The following is a 9,041-nucleotide window of genomic DNA, read 5'->3' as shown; positions in this document are numbered from 1 at the left end:
TCTTTTGGAATTATCGAAGACTATTATGACCATAGATTTAAAAAAATAAAAAATAAATGTGCTTTCTATGAGCGACTCACTTGGATCCCCAGAAATATATATTTTACTATCAAAGCCAATTGGTACTTAATGAATGTTTATATTAATCGGGTACCAAATATTATTAATTGGTCCTAAGTTCTAAACAATTTGCACGGCAATTATTCAGTTGTGTACTGGCCTTTAATCATTAAATTTGACCCAGCCGATACAGCCGCGTGCACGGTCACCTGTTGAGGAGAGCAAGTTTGGGGGGAAAAAATCATAATATATGCTAATTTCAAGTGTCGAACGTAATTTGCATACGGCGTCCTTCGGGATAAATATTTAATAATAATATTAATAATAATAATAATAATAATAATAATAATACTATACTGTACAATACAATGCACAACGTTGTTGATTTTAAAAATAGCGCAAACTTCCGCCATGGTAGTTTGTGCCAATAGTCTTCAGCAGTCTTAATAAAGAGTTCATTATAAATTATCGTTAGAAATAATTCAGAACCGTGGACAGCTCTTCATATCAAAATGTAAAAAAAAAAGTTTTAAATTAGACCTACGTTAATTATGACACATTTAAATCTGGGAGATCCAACTCCTTGTAAACGTTGACAGTCCGTTGCTTTTCAGTACGCGAGTGAATGGTTAATGCAATCATCTAATCATGGCAGACTATGCTGGCGATATTACGAACCATTTGATTGGCTACTTCACAAAATACGAGTTACCGAGGGACAGAAATCAGGACAAGATCCACTCAAGTGTGGCCTAATAAAATGAATCCAGGTAATCCCCAGATGAAGGACCGGGTTCCTTTTCCAAAGACCGGGTTTCTTCAACTGACCGGCACGAGGGGAACAATGCGAACGAGTCATTGTCTCTCAGTCTCGAGCCAGCTGTCTGTAGCATCTTTTGCATTTACTCAAAGCCTCCTCATGTGACAGTCACTCAAGTAGTGTTGCAAACGATGGCCGAGCTAACTGGATGGCCTGACTCTAATGGTTTCATCACACATGCGTGCCGCACGTGAAAGGATTAATGTGCTCTCCTTAGGCCCGTGGAAAGTGAGGGATTCTGGGAGACCTATCAACAAGTCGGGGGGGTGGGGGGTAATGAAAATGCTAAGGTAATACATGGAACATCAAGGATTACATCATCACTTCAATTTCGTTTTTAAATGTATAATTCCAGTATGCAATACTCGTGCATTAGTTTTTACTTTTAAAAACAAAACAGTGTTAAAGAGTATGTGTACATATTGGTGAGAGTAAAATTGGAGTGGATCTGAATAGGAGCTTGGCTAAAATGGAGTCTGTACCCAAGGCAAAATTTTTTATTTATATTATATTTATATTTTATTTATTATTTTTTATTTTTATTTTTTGGTGCGACATCAATTTAATATCCAGAGCAAAGCACATTGAATGCTTCAGTCAACCATCAGGGTTTTTACACAGGGTGCACAATGCAGAACTTCAGATATTGCCATAGTCACCCCAGTAAAAAAAAGCTGGCGGAATTTTCAAAAATGAAATTCTAAACAAGTAATGATAAGAAAAAAACAAAATGGCCTCTCTAATGTGTCACGGTAAAGGAAACCTTGATGAAACACTGCACCGTGGCCCAGAGAGTCGAGTGTTGTCAGACGAGGAGGCTGCACACAGAACGAGGGCTACATTTCGCTGGCGGCCGCCAGTCAGATAATTCAGGAGTGGTGTCCAATGGCAGGTGGATCCCCGGAGTGGTTTCCCCGCACAATGTAAATGACGGAGACAACCGTAAAGACGACGGTAGAAGAAGTGGCAGGCACATTAGGCGAGATCTCTGAGTAGGCCTCGCTGATGCATGGGAGAGTACGGACACGGCAGGGAAAGGAAATTAGATGCTAGAAGAGTGCAGTGTGAATAGTTTGGGGGGGGGGGGGGGGGCAAAAACCGAAACCAAAACATGTAGATCTTTGAACCGATGATGCAACAATGCCAGAGTACATTTTACCTCTGAGAGTGTTCATTTGATCCCTTTTTAACTCAGATCACTCATTAAAGATTTAAAGCTAATTTTTTTGGCTTTTACTATGTATTTATATCAGTGAAAGTGATATGCCACTCTAACTTTGCCTTGGTAGACAATTCACTTGCAGGAGTATGATAAATATTGAAAAAAAGCATACATTGCAAAGTCATAATTTAATCCATGGTCTTTAAAAAAATATGCGGCACCTATAAGGAGAAATATGCAAATTCTGCCGATTTCCAGAAATATAATTTATGCCTCTGTAGCGCAATGTTGCATAACCTGTAATGTGTGCTGAACAATGTGCGCTATAAGAGTGTCAATAGATCACGTATTTTCAAAACATGCATATTATTGACCCATATCAGAAGCAGATAAGGTGCGCCTGTGTGATGCACCAAACTTGAGCTGATTGAGTGTGAAGAGTTATGAATGACTAGCGGTCTCTTGGCAACACAAAAGGAGAAACTGAAAGGATCTGAAACATGTTCGACTGAATACAGCAGAATTTCTCCTGCCCCTGCCCCCCCCCCCCCAAAAAAAAAAAAAAAAAAGGCAAGGCAAACAAGTTTGAGAGCAGCAATCAGTTTGAAATTCACGATTCAGATCTATTAAATACTGGCTGTTTTATCCATCAGGAGCTCTACCTATGAGAGTGGTTTTGGGTCTTGAGAGTGAGCTGGGGTTTTTTTTTTTTTTTTGGAAGCAATTGCCAATTCTTTTATGCTGATCTAAATAAGCAATGTTAAAAATATTATCTTGGCTGACTAATCAGGGACTAAGTCAGGAAGCAGGCTGTCCTTTCAGTTCTGCTAAAAGACACTCTGACAGTAAAAAAAAATTCTGAATAAGTCCTGGATAAGGCCTTCATTTTACCCTGAAATAACACACTTTTTTTTTTTTCTTTTTTTTTTTGGTGGTACATCTGGTAAACGTTTCGGAATAAGATTTTGCCGGCTGTGACCCCTGGGATGACTGTATTCTTTATGATTATCGCATCGCAAACTTGCCGCTCTCTTGATTTCCTGGGTTTCTCAGACAGAGGCAGAATAGCTCCTTCATTGCAAGTTATTCACTGTGAAAAGAAAAAAAGAATGTCCACAGTTAGTTAAACAGCTTTTTACTATTAAAATGCTTTCATTGTAAAGTCACCCTTGGATTCCCCCCCCGCCCCAGAATAACGTTTTGTTCCCATCAGACATTATAAAGAGGGTTGATTAGGTTGAACTGAACCGATAACAAGCATTTTGATCATCGTCTCTCCGATCGTTATGTCAGGCATTCCATCAATTTTTTTAAATGGGAATTTTCTGTATGGGGAATGGGATCCGTGGATATGAGGTGACTCGGTCATAAAGCACATATAAAAAAAAAGAGGTCTTCTCTTTGCACCTCTTCCTCCTCTGCTGGTGTCCACTTGAAATTGCAATGTTGCCACCTGTGTATGTACTATGTGGCACTGAAAAGAATGTAGCATTAAAAAGAGCAGCAGTGTTGCTGGTGAAAAACCGTTTACTGAAGGTAAAAACAGTACAGATTCTGTTATTTAACTGTATAAATCCTGTTATTTTATGGGATGGCGATGGCCGTTAAATAACAAGTTGTTGCTGTTCCCCTGTGTGACTTTGACAGTGCTTTGCAAAAGCAGTGAAATCCTGTAAAGTTTTACTAACATTCTACCATAACAATACACCAAGTGTGAGATGTGTGTGCGATGTTAGTGAAATGTGTGTGAAATGTTGTGAGATGTGTGTGAGCTGTTGTGAGAGGTTCTACCTTGTACTGACAACATGGTATTTCTCCCACTTCTGTTGAAAAGTAGTTTTTTTGGAATACTGTTTTTAAGTTTTTCTAAGTCAGTTTTCTAGAACTCCATTGCTTTCTCTTACCAGTAGTGATTCTTACGTCTGCATTCCATCATTGTTCAGTTAAGAACATTTTAATCACATACTTCTAATGCCTAAAAGGGTTGAGCTGATAACACTGCACTTATTCCAGTGATGTTTCCAGTGTCCACTCTTTCTTGCAGTCCATTTTTGGTGAACCCTGCCAGCTTTGCTCACGAGGAAAGGACGAAATATTTCTATTTGTGTTTGATTGACTGATGGGCAAATCTTGAACGGTTGACCAGGCCTAGGTTTTTTTGCTGTTTTTTTGTAGGCCTCAATCCGATTCATTACACTGCACTTCCGAAGGAGGACTGCAAAGTGCAGCTCTTAGTCCCGGGCCTTTTCTGTGAGGGCTTATGGAGTTACTGGCGTGACTCGTAAGAGCCAGTTTGGGCGCGGACACCCCGCTACACGGGGCCACGATCAGGATTAGCACATATGCAGATTACATGTTAGCAGTTCAGGAACCCTCAAAAAACGACGCACTTCAATTAAAATGGATTTTGGCAGCCTATCAGGCGGCCGCCGCGTATGCTCAATATGTCGCCATGGTCGCCAACAGGGGTGAAGTACCTTGAAGTGATCTTGAAAGACTCAAATTAAGGAAATTGCTCCCGTAACATCTGTCCCGTTTAAATAAAACGTACGTCGGAAAATGGTGGAGGGATGGTAGGATCTTCCTCAATCAGAGGTTGTGGTAAAACAGGTGGATATTTCACCATGGAGAAATCAACTATGGCAATTAATGCCAATCCAATTCCCTTTAATGTCATTAGATGATGAATGTTTTTTTATTCTGAAAATTAAATGTTCACAGACTAAATACAAAGCAGGCTTTGGGCTTCCAGATAAGAAAGGCTTTCCAAGCATATCGTGGAAATAAAACAAATCATTTCTGTCCTGCATTTGTTGTGTTAAATATAAAATAAAATAAACACTTGTAAATGCAGTCTGTAGTAAATGAGCTTATGTGTTTTGCATCTCGTATGAATAAGCAATTATGCAATTAGATCTTGGTCTCCCATCAAAGATTATTATCCTAGCAGTTCTCAACTTAAATTAGTTGTGTTTATGACACTTCCTTGAGAAAGGGTAAATAATCTTTGGGATGGCGGTTGTCGCCCAGTGTATCATGAGGTGTGAGCGACTGTTGGCTCAGACCCCAGGTACACTGGTTGAGCCCCCTGGGTGGAGAGGGGTTTATTGCAACAGAAATGTGTTTATTTGCCATTGACTCTATGGTTAAAACCATACACCGAAGGAGAAGATGAACATGGCTGTGACCTCATTTTAATATGCAAGAAGTCACATGACTTAATGGCATTACAGGTACTAAGAGCAGCAGGGAAAGGATCTTATCTTAAAGGCATGAGGTATGGACACAATTGTAAAGAAAATTCCCTGCTGTGTTTATTCACCAATTAAACAGGTCTTTTCTATGAGAAAAAAATTTCAATGTAAAAATGCCAAGGTCCAGATTCATGGGCACATTTTGAAAATGTATGTGAATTCTACTGTGTTGTGAAAATGATTCTGGTAATGTGATTCTGGTATAATAATAATAATAATAATAATAATAATAATAATAATAATAATAGGTTCTGCTTGCATATTATGCTTATCAGCAATTTGCTTTTTTAAATTTCTTTAAAAATATATATTCTAGGAATTGTAATTAAACTGGAGGGGCTACGGGACTAATGGACTGTGGCCCTCCTGTGCTGCGCCCCAAGACTGTCCCTTGAGCTGAATGGAGGAGGACGGGGCGATCTCTGTCACATGTCAAACGTGCTGCCGCCTGTGTGGCCTGAAGGACAGGGGGGTTTTGCGCAGTGCTGTGTCTGTGACTGCGCTCCTGCTGTATCTGTGACTGCGCTCCTGCTGTGTCTGTGACTGCGCTCCTGCTGTATCTGTGACTGCGCTCCTGCTGTATCTGTGACTGCGCGCCTGCTGTATCTGTGACTGCGCTCCTGCTGTATCTGTGACTGCGCAGTGCTGTATCTGTGACTGCGCTCCTGCTGTATCTGTGACTGCGCTCCTGCTCCAGTTTCCCCACACTGTCGTTTGTGCACCTGTTGTGAGTGCATCTGGGCCCTGAAGTGTGTGTGTGTGTGTGTGTGTGTGTGTGTGTGTGTGTTTGTGTGCATGCATGTGTGTGTATGTGTGTGCATGTTTGTGTGCATGCGTGTGTGTGTGCGTGCATGTGTGTGCATGCGAGTGAGTGAGGAGAGAGAGAGCGAGAGAGAGAGAGAGAGAGAGAGAGAAAGTTTCTGAAGGTTCTGGCTGTGCTCTTCACCAGCTAGAGAACACTACTCAGCCTGTTCACAGCACCCCCCAGCCCACTTCTTCTTCTGTGGTTGTTGTTTTTTGGACGGTAAAGATAAGGACAAACACACGAGGAACACCCCCGCCGCAGAGAGCAGGTACTCCGCACCGCGGTCCTGTCAGCGATACCCCCGGGGGCCGTTACCTGCGACCGTGTCCTTCCCCAAAAAAAAAAAAAAGAGGGGCTTAAACCTGCGGGTCGACGCTGACAAATCTATTTGGGGCAAATTGTCAGTGAGAAACTTCCGCTCGAACTATTTCGGACAAAACTGGCTGTTGCAAAGAGCAAATCCTGTTGCATGAAGCCCCGAACAATGGCCAAATGTGTTGATGTGCTGCTGGTGGGTTCGGACAGACAAAGAGCGGATTAATTGGTGCCTTGGCTGACTGATTTGAGATGGCTCCACTCAGCCAGCGCGGTGGGGAGTCCCATTGTCCCGGCCCTGATTCCCACTTTTCACAAACTCCAAACAAAAGTCAATTTCTTTTTTAAGGGGAAAAATATCGACCCGTGTTTTAGCTCGGGAAAGTGACTCAAAACTTTAAGGACGACTAAACTCTCTCTCCTGTAGGATTTCTTTTTTTTTTTTTTTTAGTCCTTAATGGGTGTTAGTGAATAGTAATTTTTTTTTTTTTAAAGAAAAGTCTTTTCAAGGCCTGGGTGATGGCACAGCACCTGTTGAAAGCTCAGGCCAGCTTTATTGACGTCCCCCATTAATATTAAAATATACAGGAATGCCATCATCCAGTACTCTGAAATCGGTCTGATGTGACCACCAGTCCGCCCCCCCCCGGGACGGACCGCTGCTTTCAGCCACCGGTGAAGGGGGTTTCTCGAAAAGGCTCGTTAACAAATTATGACAGCTGATAAGAAAAGCTTGTCCCGTTCTCGCCCGAGACAGCGAGCAATTGAAAGCAAATGACAGATTTTTAATTTAGCGACGCACAACGTGCGCTTGATTTATTTGCATGACTTAAAAGGCATGGCTTTGCATCCTTAAGTCATGCAAATAAAATCCATCCGTGGAACATTTATCTTCACATGAAACTTCAGACTCCATGTAAAACCGTGTATACACAACTGTGAAAATAAAACAATTCTGGCTGTATCTGACTTCGAATTTCTGACTGTGTATGTAAAGGAGTTTGTAAATACAGTATATTTCTTATTTTTTATGTTTACAGTCATTTTAAATGAGCAATTATGCAATCAGGTTTTAGTCTCACGTCAAAGATAATTCGTCAAGCTATTGCTAACTTGACTTGAAGTTTCAGTTCAACTAGGTTGAATAGCTTTTCAAAATGCCGAATTATGACTAAACAGCTAGCAGCTAGTTGCTTTATTCACATCTTCTTGGATTTCCCATGAGTTACACCAACAAAATTATGAATTTGGTTGATGGTTGCAGATGCTGTTAAGTATTTAATATCGATATAATTCAACAGCATATAATTATTGCCTTTTCTATATGCATATAAAATTAATACCACAAAACAGTAACACCACAAAACAACAGAAAATTAACAAAAGTAACAGTTTGTTTTAATATTCAGTTACATCTACTGTCTCATTTTCTTTTCTTACTCTGCATAAGCATTCTTGTAAAACAAAACAAATAAATAAAATAATAATGCAGCTTCATATTTATTTTTGATATTTGAAAGTACCATACAGTACCTCAGTGGCGAGAGTTTACATTGTCCCCGCGTAAATAAATAATACACACATACCATGTCTAAAACACTTTTTTTTAACTTAAGCATAATGAGCTGTCGAATGTGTCTAACATACAAATCACATCATGTGAAATCACTGGTCACAATGTCAGTATTCATAAGAGTTCATGCAATCATGTCTCCTGTCAGTCACATCTCAAAATTAGGGTCTTCTCTACATGCCACCACCTACCCCCCTCCACGCCCCTATCACCTCCCCCCCCACAACCCCCCCCCCCCCTTGCCCCCGGCCCCCCAGTCGCCTCGCCACATAAGGGGACAATGGTGGATGTCTGCCTGTCGACCGCTGGTCTGGTCTGGAGCGGTCAGCGTAGACAACCCCCCAATGGGACTCTGCTGTGGTGTAGACAACCCCCCAATGGTGGCTCTGCTGTGGTGTAGACAACCCCCCAATGGTGGCTCTGGGGTTTAGAGCAGGTCAGTCTGGCCTCCAGTCTCCTCAACACAATTATCAATCTGAGACTGAGCCCAGAACCAGGAGATGGACCATTTTTTTGTTTGTTTTTTTTTTGTCATTAGTGAGAACAAGCCCGAATCTAGATGTCTAGATGAGTGGACGTCTAAGTCGAGAGGTGTAGGGACTAGGTTAGCTCAGGTCGGTTTCAATTTAGCTCAGGTTTTACCCAGATATAGCCTGGCTACGTCGTAGTCGGCTGGAAAACTTTCACTCCTCTATCAAATGTAGCCAGGTGTTCACCAGACGTGCCGTCCAGCCTGGCTGGAGCTGTCATCAGCAGTTCCCAAACACTCAGAAGGTCCTCCCTGTTTGTGTCCATAAGTTTTACTTGGCTCTTATCCGTAATGCTGATTTCTCTATTTCTTGTTACCATGTTGTCCAAGGGCACCACTACAGATTCTGGGCAAAGTGAAATGATCTCACATTGGGCCCCACCATCACAGAAAATCCTGTGTCCTAAAATATTTTGAGGGCCCTTGTCAGTCAGGGCCCTTGGAATCATGCCCCAATGTTGTCTTGCACTTTGAATTTTTAAAGTATATACCAACTGAAAAAAATCACAAGAAGTCAAAACAA

This window comes from Anguilla rostrata, chromosome 6, assembly GCF_018555375.3.
Source record: "Anguilla rostrata isolate EN2019 chromosome 6, ASM1855537v3, whole genome shotgun sequence".
In the NCBI taxonomy this organism is placed as follows: domain Eukaryota; kingdom Metazoa; phylum Chordata; class Actinopteri; order Anguilliformes; family Anguillidae; genus Anguilla; species Anguilla rostrata.
Note: the sequence above shows the minus strand (reverse complement) of the source record.